Below are 21577 nucleotides of genomic sequence, written 5' to 3'. Positions count from 1 at the left end.
GGGAGAGAGTAAACAATAGAGGAGACCGAAGCTGTCTTGTTTCTAATACTCATCTGCATTCACTGAAAAAAAAACAAGTGTAACTGAGGGGCAAGGCCGGGAAGACAGAATGTGTGTGGGGGGAGTGTAAGGCAGAGACATGCTTCAATATCACACATGGAGTAGGGAACATTGTCCCCTGACAACAGTCCTTTCGGCTCGCCCTGGCAGATATGTCTACTCTCCATTCACTATTTCTAATCCTGTCTGAAAGCCTATCTTGAATGTCAGGCTTCTTCCTAAATTGGCTCGTGTTCTTAGTGATTGATTAAAGTACTGTAACCCAGCTTTATCAGACCACCCTGAACTCTGTATTTCTGCCAAATCTATTAGGTAATGCATCCTTTGTTATTGCACTGGTTGGTCTTTTCTCTTTTTTTCTCCCCCCCACCCCCCCATCTCTCTTTGGGGAAATGCACAGATCCATTTACTATGATACAGAATACTCAGTCACACCTGGCTCTGTGATAGCGCAGCAGCCTTCAGATCAAACAGTGGAGCGGCCTTAAGCTCACAACAGTTTGTGACAAATGTGGCATCCTAATTCAATATAGCATTATTCAGTGAAATTGGCTTACATTTATCACCAGAGTCCAAAACAGTGTGTGCAGGAAAATACTTAAAATACATTTCATAATCCCCATTTCTCCTTTTCTAGCTTTTGACTGATGCCATGCTGGTACCAGAAACACGTCAATGTCCCCTGACATTGAGCTAACAATATGGCTATAATTCATGCGCTCTAATGCTGTAATATCCCCCATGCCATTGCACACAGAGGAGAGGAGAGGTTGCCCTGATATTACTGCTGACGCCTGAGTCCTAGACGTTGCACTTAGAGTGTCTCCTGCAGGACATTATTCAAACACACACACACGCACTACAAAGTCCATGAGACAAGAGTGGGCCACTACGGTACCAACCGCACACATCCTCAGACACTGCGGCTTACCGAGGGTACTCAAGGTCATACAGTGAGGCGCCACACATACAGGATGTCACCACTTTCTGAAATCCATGATATTTTATCAAGATCTTCTATTATTGTAAACTACAGCTCTGAATTTAGGTTAGCCTGCAGTAGAAAGAAAAGACACTCTGCATACGGAACTCTGAGTATGAATTAAAATCCCATTTGTGTACTTAAAACAGAGTAGAAGACCACATTAATGACTCTTAGAAGTAGGCCATGTCCAAACACTGCAGGCAAATCTGGCCTCGGGTTGTCTGCACTTCCTCAAAAACTGCACACAACACGCACTGTATCTCTCTTCCTATTCTATGCCTACTTAGCAGCAAAGAAGCCCAGAGCAATACCAACACACACTGTAGATACATTGTATAATTGTGATCGTGCATAAGGATTTTACACACAACGCAACACAGCAAGATCAATACAATTTTGCTTTTATGAGAAAACAATCCCACCCATCTGCCTCTTTCCAACCTTCTTCGTAATGTTCTTGTTGTCGTCGAATGCTTTCCCTGTTCCATGTTTCATTAGCAACCGGAGGGGGGAAAAAAAAGGTTTTCCTCTAACATCTGGATGTTAGCTAGCTTGAGTGAAAAGTCATATCAGATCAGATCCCGCTACATCAAATGCAACTTGAGGGCACATTATTTATTCATTTAGCTGCTGACATCCAAACCATGCCCTAAACGGTGACACTTTGAAAACTATTCCTCTGTGCCTGAACTGTGCCGATACAAGAGCAACTAGCAGGGGCTCGCAGAGGGAAGGGAGTTTTATGTTCCTTTTACCAGGCATGAATGTAGAAGAGACAGAACAACGAGGCCATTGTTGTTTTCCAGCTGAAGAGCCTTGGAGCTTCTGCGAGGAGCAAACACAACAATGAGAGTGCCTCCATGCCTGCTGTACAATTTCATGTGACTACAAGGCCTTCCTGCAATTTTCATAGATACTAAAAGCAAAGCCCCCGGAGCCGAAATGGTATGTCACCTATTACCAATATTTACCCCTGCGGTGGACAGAAAGACTGGCTACCATAAATACTGGCTTGTGTAGGTGTGTCACTGTGTGGTGGAGTGTATGTTTGTGTGTGGGGGTGATTTGTATTGTCCTTTTCATGTTTTATGAGTTGGCAGTGAAAAAATGCTGAGATAAATCAAGGGAAAATTTTCACTCAGCAGGAATAAAATCCTTTATTCAAAGCTTGTTTGTACTATATGATAGCAGCAAACTGCAATGCTTTAACTTTTCAGGAACAAAAGCATTTGATATAATAACTAATGTTTTTTTCTAGCTCAGCACAAGACTTATTGTAATCCACAGATCTTTTTTTTTTATCTTGTGGATAATTTAAAAAGTATCTGTATCTGCACCCTCGGGATAACCTAAAGAGGGGGCATGATGGCGAAGATTGCCCTCTGCCTCCAGAGGTTAGCATTAGCAACTTGGTATGCAGACATACACCATGACGGAAATCCATAAGTGATGGATACAAAGAAAAGGTTTTTAGTGGAAAGAGAGGAACCGCCTCTGCACAGGATTAAGTTCTTTAGATCTAATGATGAGAGAGGGCCTGTTTTTATTTGTTTTCAAACAGGCATTTTGTTGCTGATGGAATAGCGGCTGTGTTCTGTCTCTGAGGGTACAAATGCTCATCAAAGACCTGGCTTTGTCAAACAATCCATAAACTCTTAATGCCACATACCATCAGATACTTACTAGGCAAGTTCAGAGAAAGAGCAAAATCAATGAGAAACAATTTACCACAATTTACAATGTGATTATACAGTAGTGCATGACATTTTTATATCAAACACTTTTGGTGTGTGATTCCAAGCTGCATTAAGGGACAGCTCATGTTTTGGGAAGTTAGCCCCTCCAGCTCAAAATTCTCGCGCTTCCTATCAATATCTGTGGCAGAGGCTGCCAGAAGATTTGGTAGCTCTGGATGCCCGGGGCTGTAAATCTGGGCCAGGGGTTGTGTGGGATGCTCAGATAAATGGGTTGGGCTTTGTTTTATTGCAACACTGCTTGTCTTAACTTTCTGTGTCTACCAGGGATTTAGAAAATTTGCTACTGTCCTTGGGCCTCTCTCTGCAACAGCAGCTCTGAGTCGGGTTTGAGTCAGCCCTGGTGCCCCGAGATTACATAAATATCCTCTATGAGCCATTCACCACTATATCCATGCTCTACTGTTTTGGTTGCTTTTTATCTTTAGCAGCATTTTGTTTTTGCGTGGGTATGGGGTGCAAGTCTCAGATTAAAAGGGAAACTGAGGATCCACGTTTAACCCAATTCGACAAGTCCTTTCACACTGTGTTGAACAATTAAATGCAAAGAGTAAACATTTCCTCAATGGAGGATATGTTGCCTCTGCTCCGGACCTTTGCTAATGGATTCGACTAGAAAGACCTTTACATGTGATGCTACTGTTTGTCATTCATGTGCAGCAAAGCATCAATATGAAGGAAAAGTGGGCCACAGAGACACAAACGCAATCGTCCCTGAGGATATATGTCACATTTACGACATCTTTTGTGATAAGGTTTCCTCATTCGTGCTTCCTAATGTCTTTCAAAAAGCACAGTGGGAAACAAAGGCAAAGATATGGCTTATTAGGTCAGTTCTGGATTCCTTTTTACACACTGATCATGGATCTGCTGGATAAATCACATGGGTATCATTAGAATCAACCCTGAGGAGTCTTGGGGTGCAGTGTGTAAGTGTGTGTGTGTATGTGTGTACGCTGGCTAATGACTTTCCTTCAGGTGTATTTTCAATCAAGTAAAATGGTGTGTAGCAGTCTAGCAGTCCTCCTGAAAATATATTTTGCAGTTCTGATGCCTTTTGCACTGTAAAATTCACAATGCTTCTTCATTTCAATAATTTATTTCGGATGTAGACTTGGGAGATAGCTTGGTCATACAAATCAAGAGGAGGTTCAGAGAATGTAAATTCAATATCCTGTTTGGTGAATTGTTATTCTTCAGCAGCAACAGCAAATAACTCCATTCGACATCCCATTAGTTAACATATTACTGAGTGCCAGGCTACCAAAAAGCTTCAACAATAAATGCCTATTGTCACCGTTTGCTTTGGAGTTAGGGGTTCTGTAGAATTTTAAATGCATGAAATGTGTGTGCAGCAGGTTTTGGACTGGAAGAGGATGTGATTAAAGAGAATAAGAGATGAGAATGCCAGTAAATTCTGGGGTGTCAGAAAAACGTTGAATCATTTAGTTATTTTCAACATGGCAGGGAGATCTGGCTCAATCAAAAATCTTCACATAAAAGAGAGAGCACAGGAAAAACTCCAGGATACAATTCAGTAGCATTTGTATTCTGCTTGTACTTTGCGTATCGCTGTAAAACAACAACAACAACAAAAAAAAAGATAGTAAAGCCATAGTTGTCCGCAGCATGAATAAAACAAACATGGGAGATTTTTGTTTGACTGGCTTTCTCCAGCCCAGAGCTCACTTGTCAAAAGGCTTATCCAGGCTTACCTTTCTCCAACCTAACCATTTTCCTCTTGTTTCGTTTCAATCTCACCTCTTCCTCCTGTCCTTGCTCTTATCCTCTCTGATCCCTTCTCCATTCCTGCTACTCTCACAGAACCATTTCTATCCAACAATATCATTTCACTCTTCAGCTTCAGGACTGAACTGCCCACCACTATTATATCATTCAACACCTGTACTTAAACCCGGTTGAAATTCACAGTGAATGCAGGCCGAAAGGACCTATGAGAGAAACTACAACTCTGGAGTCTCTCGCTGCAAATCTACCTTCCGGTTGTAGTCCCTCAAGACACTGAATACATGTGTCTCTTTCCAGGTTTTCACTGGGCAAGACAAACATCAAGATGTATTTAAAATGTCACACAGCCTATTAATATTCATGGTTCAAATTGCATCCTACATACAGTAGGTACAGCATTCCACAAATCATATGCGATTATGGATTTTGGAGCATATCATTTGGGCAGTTATAGCAAAATCCTCAAATCTGTGCTACTTAAAGGATCAGAAAAGTGCCTCGAGGATCCCCTTAGTCTTATGTGTTCGCCCACATCACCAAACTCCTCAAAAATTGAACTTTTCTTGATTAAAAAAAACTCAAATCAACAAGACACTCATCAAAATCCTGAGCCCTTCCTCTCATCCTCATTTTTCCACACTAACCATTGTCATAGTGACCTACAGCCACCAATTCATCAGAGCTGCCATCTTGGGAGAGTCAGCCACAAGACTATTTCTGTAATGACCCAGATTTTCAGGTGAATCTGGATCTGTATCAATGTAATGAGCTGTAGCATGTCACAGAGAACACGATAGGTGAAATAAACTCTGTTTAGCATGGGTTTTAGAGCCTGATATGTTTTGTCACAGAATATTTTTTAATAATCAATAAGCTAAATGTTCTATTACTAAAGCTCCCAGAGCAATGCAAAGCGTGCATCTTGCCTTTAAAACACAATCAATGCCAGAAAAAAATCCCCAGTCTAATTTCCTTTCTTGGTAATTTTGTCAGATTAATATCAAGTCAATTTCCTGGAGCCTGTTCTTACACAAAATGATGGCATGATGATGGTATCATTGGAAGAAGGCTATAATTGTGGAGGATGGCTCCTTTTGGGAGGAATATGGGCACAGATGGGCCCTGAGCTTGATGGAGGAATTTCTCTGTCCTCAAAGGCTATCAGGAAGCATTGCCAAGCTGGCAAGAGATATAAATAGACTACAGTGAGGAGCAGGTCTACATGTAAGCACCAAAATAAACCAATCCCAAAGCAGGTATCCTATTAAGGTAGATGGTTTACAAGGTCATTAAGGCACATTTAAAAAAAGCTTCCACATCATAAAACTATTAGATTTGGTTGCTTACTAATTGCTGATCCATATTTATTCCCACTCAGGTTACTGCAGGCTACAACTACGACAGGACACGCTGGACACCAATCAAAGGGCTGACACATACACAGACATCCACTCCATCAAATTCATACCTACAGGCATTCAGAGTCTCCAGTCTACCTGATTTGTATGTATGTGGAATGTGGGAGGAAATGTGAGTAAAGATGCAGATGTAGCTACCACTGGACACCAAGGACACATACTTACTATTGTTTGCGGGACTTTGGGGTTTTTTAATAACCTGAAGAGGAATTTACATTCTTCTGTTACACATGGTGAGTTTTTAGGTCTGATTCTGGTAATAAAAAAGTAAAAGTACATCAATTTAACACTTGAATTAATATAGAAAATTTGGGGGGGGACATATTATTTTCATTTTGAGGGGCTAGTCAAATATCTGTGAGGGAATTTGAACTCTTGACCTCAGTGTTTGTAAAATCCTGGCTGCAGCCATGAGTAAAAAAAAAAAAACAAAAACACTGTGAATGATGGTAGAATACAGGGACAAACCGTGGGCCCTTCTGCTGAGAGGCAACAACGACTGAGCCATCACACTCTGGTACTTTATCTTTATGACACACATAATATTTTTATTCGTTCATCAGGTTCCTCAGTGGTCAAAATAGTGAAATGAATAATACAAGCTAAATAAGCAAGGTCTCTAGCAGCTAGAGCTCTAGCTAAGGTCTAATGCCTTCTCTGTATGCGATCACAATCACAGATAAAAAAAAAGTGTGGTGCTCAGTCTGCCTAAAAACAGAAAATGCCTCTACATTATTTACAATTTGCCTTAAGAGAGATAGAGAGATGAAGCAGCATGACATTGATGCTTGCTCAATAACAGCAGTGATTTGGATAAAGTTAAAACATAATAATAATAAAAAAACATCAATATTTGTTTGCCAGTGTAACAGATGTGTGTGTGTTCGTGTGGAGATGAAACAAGCAACGTCGGAGTGAAAAAAAAAGACGATAAACTTGCGACGCAGGGTTCTGTGAGTATACGATGGCCGACTGGTGGCGTTGTGTGTGGGAGAGTGAGAAAAGATCTCTATTAATCTCTTGCATTACTGCAGTCATTTCCACACTCTTCATCACCAGCAGCATGTGCTCTGTGAGATTTAAAATATTTAAATCTGTAATCTGTCAGCATTATGAGGTTAACACACACCCGCAAGACTGGTGTCCTATCCGTCACCATGCTTTCCACTTCACATGGCCCCACATATATATCACAGGGACCTGACGTGGCCTTTTGTAGTTCTTGCTGGAAAAGACTTTGCGGCCGGTATCTGTAATTTCTCAACAGCAGCACAGACATGCTGCTGGACCCTAGAGGAAAATTAAGGGAAATGCGTGCAGCTACAAAAAAAAAAAAAAAAAAAAAAGAAGCTGCAGTACTGTGAAGCGAGAGGAAGCCTCTAATTGTTTCCCCAGTGTATGTGACCCAGTGACTCTGGAGGAGTTCTGGGTAAACCAGCATTCATTATTGATTTTTAGTGGCACAGACTCATAGTCTTACACAACATGGTCTTATGAGTGGGCCTAAGTGTTTTGTCAGTTTGCTGTGCAGCTGCATTAGAGCCTCACTAATACACCCTCTTTCACCTTTCTTACACATAGTGCCACATTTTCCTGAAACTCTGAATTAATAACTGAGAATGAATAAATTGAATGGGATTAAAGCTTGAACGACAGTGACCCATATATGAATATTAGGTTGATGGAAGACACTCCAACGTAGCCCATTTAGCCAGCTCCATGTCATGTCTTCATACGACAGGCTTTTACTAAGCTCCTTAAGAGCCTGCCCCAGGGGATCTATGGTAGGCTGGAGGTACTGACTCAGGCCTTATCTCCACTAATTTACCCCATGAATTAGACGGGCCCTCGCCTCTGTGTCCTGCCAGACCCACACAATACTCACTCCATGTTAAGAAAATGAGGAGAGAAAGGGGCTTAGTGATTGCTTAGTTGGATAAGAAGCTGGAGAATTGACAGGGGAAAGGCACACTCTGCCACATCAACTTTACCTGGACAGTAACGTTCATCCCCAGGATTTAAAAGTGTTGATTCCCCGTCACTTGTCTGTATATTCTCAGGGTGGATTAAGCGGAATAAAATGCAATTTGAATCATGCGGATTAAGGTGAACTTTTTGGAAACAAACAGGCAGGACTTCACCTCTGTCAGCCACAACATGAGCACAGAATTACTGATTTTTTTTTTTTTTGTTCCTTCTAGACTTCAGATTTTTAAAATTTAAATGAGCTGGTAAGCTCCAGATGTGGACTATTAGAGGACAGAAAGTGCAGAAATGTAGACATAAATTTGAGAGTTAGTTAGTTGTCTTAAAGTGAAAGTGGAGAGCATCACAGTGTGCAAACCAAGCGGCTGCCACAAAATAGAATCAATGGGATGTAAACAAACTTGCATACACTGCTTCAGTGGATTGATTCCTGTACGCCAGAGTTAAAAAAAAGGTCATTCATGTCGTTTGCATGTTCCACATGAATGAAATTGAACTGAGCTTCATCCCAGTCTAAGCTTATGTAAGTCTAAAATACAGCTTTGCATCTGAGAACCCTCTCTCCCTATCATGACAGCCTCTCACTCCCCCACCCCCACCTCTCGCTGTGTCTCTCCATGTGATGCATTTTTAAAAAGTCTTCTTTAAAAAAGGGAAAAACAATCAAAAATAGCTCCTCGCTGCTGCTGCACATCAAGTCACATCTCTGATTTGAACTCAGTAGGCTGCCTGTGCGGTCCGTGTGTTATTGAGTGTAAATCGTCTAATTAATAGATAAATAATAAATAGATAACTTCTGGCAGACAGTGAGTGGAGACATACTGTGTGACATCTGCTTTGTAGTTAGAATGGCGATGTCCAAAAGAATCTTGTTTACTAAGCAGACATTGGTCTTTGGCAGGGAAACCTGTTAGTCAGGGGAGATGTTTTTGGGCCATCAACAATGTAAAATCTCTGTTAAATATGTTATGTGCAGTAGACTTGAGGCATATCTTTGTGCCTAAGGCCAAAACCATTTTGTTAGTCAAACAAAGGCTCTTTCATCTTCTCACAGATTGAACAAATATGTCTTATTCATTATTAAAATGACTGTGACACAAACCTATCTAGTGAATTGTGGCTCATTTCTAGCAATATCTTTAAAAAACACAATAGGGGTATTTTTTCGGTATTTCTGTCACAAAAGGTGTGATTTAATGATGATGAAAGCAAGCCGTCCTGAGCAAATATGAAGCGACAAGTTTATCCTAATTCATTAGTCACTGTTCATCTACGTCTGTGAATGGATTAAGAAAATGCTCAGTCCTCATGCACAGTTTGACTTTAGTTGAAAAGATTTTTCTGCTTTTTGCCTCATCGGTTTTCAGACCTCTATGCACCATTGCTATTGTTTAGGGCAATTAAAACCCTGAGATGGCTTCAAATCATTTACATTTTAAGTGGCAATAATGTGAAGACTCTAAATGATTCTCTTCTCTAGTGCCAACAGAAGAAGTGATAGTTTAAAAGGAGTTTGGTAAGACATTTATACACTGAGTCTTTATAATCATCAGCCATCAAGGCCAATGGAATCATGCTGTTTGCTTGGTAAATTAGTGAAAACTAATCTGCATTAAGTCCAAATACTTCACAATAACCTGTTTTGTTTATGGGTGCATGACATTGCAAAGTTGTGAAAACCGTGCTAGAACAATGACAGGCTTTTCCTCGGGTGTAGGATAAGCAGTGATAGGACTTATTTTCAGAAGGTCAGAGGTATCCATTTGGGAAAATATTCAGCTCCCGCTCTTGCTGTTTCAAGACAACATGTCAAACACAATGAAGAATATTAGAAAACACAAATAACCTTCCGCAGCCTCTTTCATATATACAAAACACACCTCGGCATATACACGCAGGAGCACGTGTGCTCACACACCTCCGTCCAGGCGATTGGATGTGAGAAAAATAACCAGAGCATGCTGAATGAGAGAGTGAAGGCTAAAGAACAAGAGGCCTCTCAGGCTAGAGACCAATGAGTGGCTCATCCATGTTAAGACAGGCCAAGACGGACTCAGGTGTATTCATGTTAGGTCAGGACGAAGCCTTGCTGACCTTTCCAGCAGACAGCGAGTCTTGTCGAGCTTTTCTTGAGCAGTCCCGAGACTTGGGGGTAAACAACAGACTAAATGCTACACTTTGAAATGCTGCTAGAAACGTGTGTGTGTTAGTGTATGTTAGTGTGTGTGTGCCTGTCAGTGATCACACATTGACCACTCCTGGATAACCCAGCCCCTCCAGTCCAATCTGCCTAGCAAATGAGCATGTTCGTTGAGCACTCTTCCAGGTAATTACGCTACAAACAGCCAAAACAGAAAGCTTCATTTTTTTGTGGTAAAAAAATTAAGCTGCCATGATTGTTACACAGCTCGAGCATAGCCCCGAATAATTCAGTAAAAGAGTGAATAATGGATAGTAAAACAGCAGGGAACTTGAAAAATAGCACTTTGCTGGACTGGAATACAAACACCGAAGGGCCAGAGAGAGAGAATTCGCAAGCAGCAGCAGCAGCAGAATGCATAACACATGATATTGAAGACACACATTCAATATAAATGAGCACAATTTTCCTCCAAATCAAACCAGAAATCCAAAGACTCCTAATCAGATTTCATAGGGTGGTTTTAAAGGCGCGCAGCAAGATCTAGGAATTCTATGTGTCTGTGTTATTATTGCCCATTAAGGGCTTCTTTCATCAACAACGTGGTATGCATGCCAAATAAAAGGCTGGATCATTTCCTAAATGCTTATGTTTCAGGGACACATTGCTTATTCAACCAATCACCATGACAACTCTTGCTTGACATTTTCTTCTTTCTTTTAGGGAATTCACCTCTCACAGTTAATTATTCTTTCTGCCCACTGACTACAAAGAGACTATTTATCTTGGTAAGCTTGCGCCATGTGTCCAAGAATTTCACAATGTGAGAAAGTAGACGTATGAGGCCTGCAGGGATCATTATGGTGCTTTAAAATGAACACCTCTCCTTCCATAAGAAATCTGTGCATGTGGTTTCGGGATTAACAAAGATGCTGTTTACTACAAAAAAAAAAAAAAATTAGCAGACTCATGGCATAAGTCTAAAAGATCAATGCCTTTGCGTAATGTAGAGGTGGATTTCAATGCTACTATCAGAAAGCATGTCAGAGATAAGTAGGTATGGAAATAATACCTATATGCACCACATTAATTAAAGATATGACTCAAGTTCAATGTGTTTGTCACTCAAAATGACACAAAGCTCTGAACCTCCTGCATTACAATTAGGCATTTAAACTGAGCAAGCTGTGTATTCACCAATGAACTTTAAAGACAACCAATTCATGTGCTTAACTTAAAAATAAGAATTGGATATTGGGAATCCCCACATATACGCCTGTGGCAGATTATCCTCATGTTCAGCTTGCCACAAACTCTAGTGGCAGATCCCACTCGCGTTATAAAATCTTAAATCTGATGTCATCCTGCGCGGTTTTGAATTCTTCGTTTCATTTCCGTTATTCTTCAGAGCTTGCTATTTTTCCATTTGCCTACAGCGAGTCACCTGGCTATTTCATTTCTGTTAGGGGGGAAGAGCGAAGAGAGAGAGAGAGAGAGCTTGCGCGTCACTGCTCCATCACAAGATGTCTTTATGCCCAAGTAACAAGTGCTCTGAACAAATTATCCCAGGCGTTTATTTTCTGCATTGACGTGGGCAGCGCAGGGTGTTGGAGCATGATACATGTGCCAGTGTGCGCACAAGGCGCAGTTTTCCCAGCCTCTAATAAAGACTCCGGGTAGTCCGTTCAAGTCACAAAAATCCAAATGCGTTTTGGAAGTAGCCTGTCTATACGTGCTTCGTGCCAGTTTACAGCGCTGCGTCGAGGTAGCATTGCAAAATAGCCTGCCACTCTTTCTTTTTTTTCAGAAAAAAATAGAGATGCAAGTCATGTAATTTCAATCCAAGTAGCCCGATGTGCCAATTTATCCCGCATCCTTTTAAGTCACTCACCACGCAGCCTTAAGATTTTTTTTTCCACAGCTGCTTATCAAGTATCATGAAATGACTCACCTGCCTTGCCGAGATGTAAATCCCCCCATGCCTTGATTTCTGAAAATAAAAAGCCGGGACAATGTTTCACTGTTTCGGGGTCTTCACTTGCAGTCGGGTATGTACTCCAAATATCCGTATAGTCTGCGCGCTGCTTATGTTTTTCGGGAATGACCTTCCTGTGAAGCGTTAACGGCTCTCATTATCCTCACTCCTCTGTCATTTTAAATGTATTTCTCCCGTGTTTGTTGTGTTTTTTTTTCAGCGGGAAGCGCTCCTCCTATAGTCCTGGTGCATTTTGACGCTTTTGCCTTGACTCTAGGGCTCAACGCGAGCTTCGCGAGAGCGCGCGGCGCGATCTCGGCCTGGATGTTGGGAGCGCCGATTGGAGATGGAGAGGAGAGTTACTAGGTAACCAAGGGCACACGCATCATACATGAAAAGGAGTAGAGGATTTATGCCTCGCAACTCTGCCTTCTCTGACAGCTCATCAAAACTGGGATTTTGTCATATTTCACCAAAAACACTATATCATCCAAATAAAGGATTCTTTCTAGTGCTACAATCTGGTCCTACGGGGAAATTCTTACACAGTTATTACATTTTCTTGGAATCTCCCTTTAAATCAAGATAAAATACTAGTAAACTGTTAAGAGCAGAGAAGACTGTAAAGGACTTTTATGAGGCTGAATATAGTGAATGAATGAAGAGGAGGCAAGTCCAAGGTCTCCTCATGCTGCATAGTTTAGTTAGACACCTAAGAAGCTACATAATATGTTTTTTTGCAGGGATGAAGTTTGAAGTTGTTATCGATTTCTTGTTTTTTTTTTTCTTTTGACCAACGCTCCAAAATCCAAAGATATTCAGTTCACTATCATAGACGACTAAGAAAACCAGCAAGTATTCAAATGTGAGAGGCTGGAAGAAGTGAATTTTTGGCATTTTTGCTTTAGACAATTAATTGATTATCAAAACAGTTGCAGATTTTTTAGTGGATCAACTAATCAGTGAATCAGCTAATTGTTATATATTATATGACTCCAGCGGATTTCAGTGGCCACATGATAATATGGAATAGTTGATCCCTCCACATAAGTCTGCTCCCTCTGTTGACATTTTAAAATCTTGGCTGAAGACCCATCTCTTCTCCTTGGCCTTTAAATCCAATTGAGATCAATACTGTATCATCAGTGTTTTGTCTTTTCGGTGTCACTCCTCTATTGTCCTTGTGTCAGTCTGTTATGTGTTTCATTTTTTTTTTTTTATCCGTTGTTTTTAAATGTCCTGTTTAAATAAAGCTGACTTTGGCTTTTCTTATGAATTTGAATAGCAGACTTTTACATTTCCTGCAGCATTATAGGGAGATGAAATCAAGCTCTTCATACATCAAACTGAAAAAAGTGTTGAATAAAATAACAGCACTGCTTTTGAGGTTTAAACAAACAATAACACTTGAGTTGACTTTTTTTTTTACTGACATTCAATAATCATGCAGTGAAAATTCCTCTTGAAAAAAAATCCATCACAGAAGAGGCAGAGACACAAACATCAGCAGACAGATGTAATGCATGTATTCACACTGTATGACCTGTTGTGTTTTAAGCACAGGAAGCAATAGTTGGGAAGTTTCAGGTGTTGACCATGACTCACAATGTCCTTCGTCCAAGTCTGAACAAGGACTTTTGTTGCATGTAATTGCCCATCTCCCTTAGGAGTTATTGACAGCCATCAACATAACAAACAAAAAAACAACACTGCAAGGGTTTCTGAGAGGGGGCTTGGACGTCAATACACCATGTTGAGGGTGTGTGAGTTTTTCAGGTGGGTACAGATGAGTCATTCATACTCACAGGGACAATTTTTCTCTCAAGGAGAGTGTCAACTCAGTCACAAACAGATGAATGTTGTGCCCAAGGCGACTGGATGGGTTAGTTCAAAAGCATGCCGGAGACTAATATCTATGCCTTAGGAGTCAGTATGAGCATCACAACATCAGAATGCAGGCATATTAGCTCTCCACCCACTATCCCACTACCTTTCTCTGACAATTTTTGAAATATGATGTGTCAAAACTACAAAATATTGAGAGTTTCTATTCCATTATTTTGATTCAAATTAATTTGCCCACATGTGATAAATAGTAAAAAAAAACAAAAAAAAAAAAAAAAAGGAAAAGTCATATTATTTCGCCATCTACCTCACATAGTAGAACAATCAGAAAACTGTTTCATTAAAAATATAAGATATGGAATGTAGGAGCAAAAAAGAAAAAGAAAGAAAGAAAGAAAGAAATATCAAAATAGTATGCTCTACATGGTTAATGATCTAAGGTTAAGACGGTTAATAAGGTTATCAATATTATTGCATACAACACCTTCTGTATACTAGAAATTGCAGACTATTAAAAATGAACAGAATTGACTGTAAACATAAAAAAACACTTTTTTTGGAACAATACGCAGTATATTTGAACATGATTTAGTCTTTTGATTGATTGAGGTTGAAATGACTCTTACACACAGGTAGTTTTATCTCATAGTAACTTACAAACAGCATACAGAGCTTACAAGGATACACTGCCAGACACATCATTTGTTTTGACGTGGAAATTTTTCATCGTTGCTCAAAAACCACACAAAGACATAAAGAAAGCATTAAACATTGTTACTTGTTGAAGCAGTTGTAGACATTGTACAATCCATCACACAATCAATAACAATTATGCAAATGTCCAAATACAAAAACACAAAACAAAAATACGATTATCTTGTATTTTTGGAGAGAAAGCATGTTGTTCAGTCAGCCTTTTCTCTGAAAATTGCAAACACAAAACAGAAAGCTTTATACCTCTACAGAAGCAAAATTTAAAACAATCAGGTCCCTAAATGGACACTTCCACAAACTGTTACACCTTGTTACAAACAAGTATGGTCATATGATGATCTCACAGAGACCTCATGGTCAATGACTTCAAACAAGGTCATCATGATCCACACAGTTTCTAAGACATAAGGCTTAAGGCAAAGATATCTCTAGCTAACCTCAAAGGTCAGCAAACAACCCTCAGATAGAAACAAGTTCAAGAGCTCAACTAGCCTATGAGTAGGATTTCTTACACCACAGTGTCACAGTGATATTACTATCACTTTGTATTGAGAATAAACATTGACCCCTTAATTTGAAAACAATATTTGTAGCATATATAATACATACAAGAAATACATAAAATTTTAACCACTATTTAAATCTCTCTCACAGTATTACTATCCTTACTGTGGTAAAATATATGTCTGCTAATGGAGAGTTCCACCATTAGATACCATTTATTAGATTTATTTCTGAGCTTGATTATCATTAATGGACAATAAAAATGCAAATGAGTGGAAATTTCCTCAGTCCTAAATGGCAAATCTTTTCACTTGTCTGTGGCCAGATGTTACAAAATACCCAACATTCTTTATATAGAACTGCAAAGTTAACAACTCCTGTCAAGAAACATGAAGGGAAATAGCAACAGACTACAGGATGCACAGAACAGTAGAAAAGAAAAACAGAAGAAAAAAACATACATAGGACAACAAAGCACAGATCTGTCAAATACAGTCAAGATTAAGGACAAAATGTCAAGCAGGAGATGCAAGGAGGAAGAGATAAATAAATAAGACAGAAAAGCAAGACAAGACAACTGACAGTCTGATGACCAGAGCTGTATATCAATTAAGAATTATTTTAGCCCAGAAAATAAGCAGCAAGTACTTAAAGTATTAAGATTTTGTTGTCTTTGTACTAATAAGACTCCCTTTTAAGACTATTGTCTTAAAAGGGACCATCCACTTACATTGTCCTCTGCAGAAGAAAAGAATATCTGGGCAATAACCCAATATGCAGTAATATTATATAGTATTATTGTGTTCCCTGTTTTGGTTAGGTATTGATTTCTTTTAAGAATATATTCCCACAGAAATCATCAACACTCCTAACTCTCAGATTAGAAAAGCTAAATGGTAAAATCAACATGTGATACAGGTTCTCCAGTACTGCACAAAGGCTTTCAGACCTTTTTTTTATTTAGGCTACACATTTACTCTATCTGCAGTATTTTTCCAGTAATTGTCTGCTTCTGCAGCAGTAATGCTGTTGCTTTTAACTATTACAATGTGTTTATCTTAAACCCAACTTAATCATATAATGTCTTTAGTTGCTGGGACAGCATCATTTCCGCTGGAAGATCAATAGTTATTTCACTGAGCATTGCTCCTGAGCTGTTAGTTTCTCTTTTATTAGTAAGTAAGTAAATAAGTATAGCAACTTTCAAGACCAGATGTCACAAAGGGCTTCACAATAGCAATAAAAGACAGAACAACAGACATAAAAAAAAACATTAGAAACGTAAAACGTATACAATTAACACCGCCCAGCATTATGGCACTGCAGGGACAACACAATCTTCAGTTGTCTATTAAAAGTTCGCCTCATGTTGCACAGTGATAGCAACACAGTAGCTACTGTACAGTGAACTAATGACTGTTGAGAAAACTTAAGTACAATTATAACAGGCTGTAGTGAACTATCTGCATTTGTTAGAAGCATGTTTAATAGTAAGAATGGACCTGTTCATCTGACATATATTACGTCCCTGATAAATTAACATGGAAAGCAAAGTGAACACTTGATTTTACAATGCCCAGTGCTCTAGGCCTCTTGTCTCTTTAATGTGAGTACAGTTCCCTCATTCTTAGTTTTTCTAAGAGCTGATTAGTTAGTTAATTAAATATTTTGATCTTTGCTCTGAACTTAAAATGCAGCATATGTTACAATCTACCTCAGTTAAAAGTCAGCCATCCTTGTGACATGGAAACAAAACCTGAGATTACCGCAAAGTTAGCAAGATAACACCACTAAAGATACTTCAGGCCAATCTCTTTATGTGTAGTTATGCTTGTGCATGTATCAAAAAGTTGCTCTTTTTCATCTGTTTTCAACTACTTTAGTCCCTCTGTTCATTTCTTTGCTTGGTGATAGCATCAGTGTTGGTTTGAAACTACACTTATTGCATTGTATAGATAGGCCTGTAGAGAGTTAATGCTGAGACTAACCTACTAATCTAGTAATAGACTTTATTATTTCGAGCTCTGCCTTGTGCCTGGGTCTTGTGACGCCTGTGGCTTTAAGAAGACCTTTGAAAAATCTGTCTCTGTGTTTCTCTGTGCTGGTGTCCTCAGTCCACATTCCTGACATTTACTTGAATTGTTAATGGCATACTTGTGTTGATATGACTAGTAAATGTATGTTTTTATGTGCAACAATTAAAAAAATGGCTTTGGATATTGTAAAAAAAACAAAAATCTGATGGTAGCCATCAGTGTTTCTTTGCTTTCAAACCAGTGAAACTCCTTTTCCCCAGAGGCCCATAATTTACTTGTGCTTGTAATAAAATCATTTAAATCAGTATCTTGTGTGAAATGATTAATATGTTTGATAAGTAGCCACATAATGAGAAGGATAATACAGCTTCAATTTGCTAGTGATGACAGATAAAGCCCTTAGCTCATGCTGCTGTGTGGTCAGGTGTTCTCAGAACACTTGTGCTTTTGAAAATTCAATAATGAGTTTGGGATCCCCAAAGACGACAAGAGGTACGGACGATGGAGGATGACACACACATTACACCATTATGCACAAACTCTTAATATTAAAAGTGATCAGAACTTGATCATGGTGCTTCACTGCTGCATGTAAGGTTTGTGTAATTTACTACAGGCTAAAAGCTGGATTTCTGTATCAACACGTGATTTCTTTGATCACAGATGTAACAGCAAAATGATCAGATAACCGTCATACTTGGAAACAACAAAAGACAATCAAGTAATAGCTTTGAACTCTGTTTTCATGTGCTTCAAAAACATACAGAAACATTTCTTGGGTTCTGAGCAATCCTCTTAAAAAACAGGTGCAGTGCAGTAAAAACTGGCCTGGGATATGGATTTCACATATGAAAAACATTCCATGGGGGAATAGCTTTGTCTGCCCAGAGTTACTTAATAACAAATGTTATGGTATCATATATATAATAGACCTATTACACACCACATCTTCCTTTATAATATAAAACACTGAAAGTCTAGCCAACAATGGTACTTCAGCATCTTTCATGAATTCAGGCAGCTCATCAAAACAAAGTCTGACAACTAGACCAATTAGATTTATTTATACTCACAAAGCCCTCCATAACCCTTCCTACCTCACCGACCTGCTCCACCACCACACTCCTTCCCACAACCTCCGCTCCTCTGACGCTAACCTCCTGTCTCCACCACTCAGGACCTAAGCACCTGACCTGGGGGCGACAGAGCCCTCTCCATAGCTGCCCCCTCCCTCTTGAACTCTCTCCCTAAACACATCCGGGACTGCACCGATCAAATCACTAATCAAAACTCACCTTTTCAGAACTGATTTCAATGTGTGACTAATGTTGTGTGTCATATGTGTCATATGTTGTTAGTGTGTTAAAGTGTCTTTGAGTAACCTCAAAAGAGCACTATAGATAGATTATATTATTATTACCATTCATGTATCCTACTGCACAAACACATACAGTAGTATTAGATGGTTGCAGCATATATACACTATAGGAATAATTTCACAACGCATCAACTCAGGATTCACAGCAATTATTCAACAAAGGTTTCAGGAACAAAGGTTGCTCAACAACATACTCTATGAACAATGAAGATAGATGAACAACAAATGATTATATCACAATTATAAGTACCATAATACTACTATAATATTACACTATATATAGGTACAATATTACTATCATTGTCATCATATCAAGTAGGTACTATCACACTCAAATTACCACAACTACATACAAATACACACAAACGTATATGTAATAGGATCAAGGATCAAGAATAGCACACACACAAAGGAGAGCCTGATTAATCTCAACATGTTACAGATTAATCAGCCTATCCTGTTCTGTTCTGTTGTTTACAATAAAATGAATCAAGTGCTTCTGTCACTTATATCTGTAACAGATGTCCAGGATTACACATATGGGCACTATAAAATACTTCCTGCTTTATATTGAGTAATTTGCGTCCTATTTGTGTCTCTTATTGTAGCTTTACCCCAGAGACTGACACAGTAATCTCTGCCAGACCTTGACCGACTTACTCAGCACCTTTCATGCCCTTCCACCTTTGATTTGCAGATCGAATATTAAAGATAGAAAGTGAAGAGGGGGCAGATGTAACCGTGGCATGAATGTGAACCCATAGAAGTTATTACATTGTTGGCTCACTGTGAAATGGTGCCAGCTGTATATAAACACAAGTATTAAAGTGTAAGATTTCCACTTTAAACCACAATCTTCTCATTTTACGGCCGAAAATGTGATGGAATGATAACCTTGTAATGTATTACTCCCCCATTTAGTTTGTTGTTTTCATAATATTCACTTCAATTGCCATCAAGCAGCTCAGGGTACACGCACACTGACACAAACACAAGGCGACAGAAATGTAGTCCTGAGTCCCTTATTCAAAATGTGGTGGAGCAGCTGCCAGTCATGAGGCCACAAAACCCCAAAATTATCTTAAAGATAGCAAAGTCAAAAAGAAGATAAATATTGGCCAAATTAATAAAAATCCAATGCCAATTTTTGCACCTTCAAACTGCATAAATAGTTTGTTTGGCATGGTAGAAAATTCATCTTTTCAGTCCTCAGACTTTCAGGGAATCTTGATGGTGTTGTAATACTTTCATGGTTTTACTCGCAGTTCATGTCCAGTCAACCCACGTTAATCCCCCCGTAAATTGTACATACTCTTTCATCATTTCTCCTTGTAAACATCCATTTTTAAGCTTGGTTGAACTGCTTTTTTTGTGGTTTCAAAACACATTTATGTTTTTTTGAGACACTCCACTCACAGTGGCTTGATCTCAGGAAGAGGCTGATTACTGTGTCCCACATCAGGTACTTTTCCAGTACTAGCCTCAGAAATCAGGAGATCTTCCTGGGACCCCAATAGTCGAGGAAACAAAGAGTCATACTAGAGCTATTGATGCATGCTCTTAATTATAATATTTTCATCAGACACAGTTCAATGTTTACTACCACACTGTATTTATTAGGACACGCTTTTCTGTACAATAATCTAAACGGCATTTATTCGAAAAAAGGGTTAGTCACAGCATGTGTCACTGCCCAGGGTAGGAGAGGGGATTTAGGGATATTTTTGTGCCAAGCGCCAAGGGATCTGCTGGTCTTTCCCTAATACAAGTCTTTAAACTGCAAAATCTCATGTACACAGATGATTCAGTGCCTCTTCTACTCATTATCACATCAGCAAAGTATATTTAAGTATAATTACTAGCACACAGTCGTAGAGGTACCCAGGAAAGGCAGCGATGTTTAATTTTGATGTGTTAAATGTTTTCCGAGGGATCATGTTGAAGTAAATAGTTGCCAGTTGAGAAACCTCAAATCTCACTGTTTGCTATCAGTCTGTTTATGCTGAAGTGATACTTGACTAAACTGTGCAATAGGCAAAAAGCAGCTAGACAAGAGCTTGGCTCTCATGCTCAGATTTCCATATTTATTGCTTGAAATCCTGCAGGGAGTTCAACTGAATGCCAATCGTAGCGCTGACTCACTGAGACAAATATGCATCTGCAGCCTGCACACTACAACAGAGACCCCATAATGCATGATGCCTGATTGATTAAAATCTACCTTTTCAAGCTAAACGTTACAGTATTAGCAGTTGACTGCATCAAAACTGAAACTGTGATACACTCGACTGGCAGCTGTATTTTAATACATTAGAGGATAAGAACAATGTTTGTGGTCAAGACATGAGTCTAAAGGTAAGAGGAAGACTGGCCGGGAGCTTAAATACTAAACTGCATATTTAAATAGTTCTTCTTCTATGTCAAGAATGTGTGTATGTTTATGACATTTTGCTGTGTCCAATTAAATGAATTACATATTTTTTTCATATAATTTGTAGACCTTGATCTCCTGAAAGACTCACTTTACAACGGAGAAAGATACTGAATAGAGAGTAAAAAAAGAAAATGAAAAAACAAAAAGATGTAACAAATCAAACAGCTGCAGGACAAAGCAAACTAACAGACCAGTCGAACCTTGTCGGGGTTAGCAGCAGCACCACACTTAGATTCTCAAAGCACTGCATGAAGGATGCATCTGGTCTCTCTTCTGTCTCCATAAGTTGGAATATGTGCACACACTCGACACACACTCTCAGACACACCTAAGAGCACAGAAATGTCTAATTCTGTCTGATGCAAATGTATGCATTACCATTGTGAACTACGAGTCAATTATAATGCCATGGTTATTCTGAGCGGGCTGAAGGTGGAGACACCTCAAGACATTAGTATGCCAATGTGTTTAAAGGCCAATTTCACCCTGCATGCCTCTGGAACAAAACCCTCAAAGAATTTGCATTTCAACAGAATATCACTTTTCTCTGCCTGTTTATGAATCTGCGTCCCGTTGGTGCTCCTATTTCACATTTTCTA

At 39.3% G+C, this 21577-nt stretch overlaps 1 protein-coding gene across 2 annotated transcripts in view; it reads right to left on the bottom strand.

Moving 5' to 3' along the window:
• The window catches only part of nlgn3a (neuroligin 3a), a 114938-nt gene extending 102529 nt beyond the window's left edge, over nucleotides 1–12409 (bottom strand). The window contains exon 1 of one of the 2 annotated variants that reach the window (XM_044364389.1): nucleotides 12044–12409. The gene's annotated coding sequence lies outside the window, so the exon portion shown is untranslated. The remainder of the gene's footprint in view (nucleotides 1–12043) is intronic. The other variant, XM_044364388.1, reaches the window with a different exon arrangement.
• Between the last annotated feature and the right edge of the window lie 9168 nt (nucleotides 12410–21577).

Source organism: Thunnus albacares, chromosome 10 (assembly GCF_914725855.1).
Source record: "Thunnus albacares chromosome 10, fThuAlb1.1, whole genome shotgun sequence".
In the NCBI taxonomy this organism is placed as follows: domain Eukaryota; kingdom Metazoa; phylum Chordata; class Actinopteri; order Scombriformes; family Scombridae; genus Thunnus; species Thunnus albacares.
This window is presented reverse-complemented; position numbering and strand designations above follow the sequence as displayed.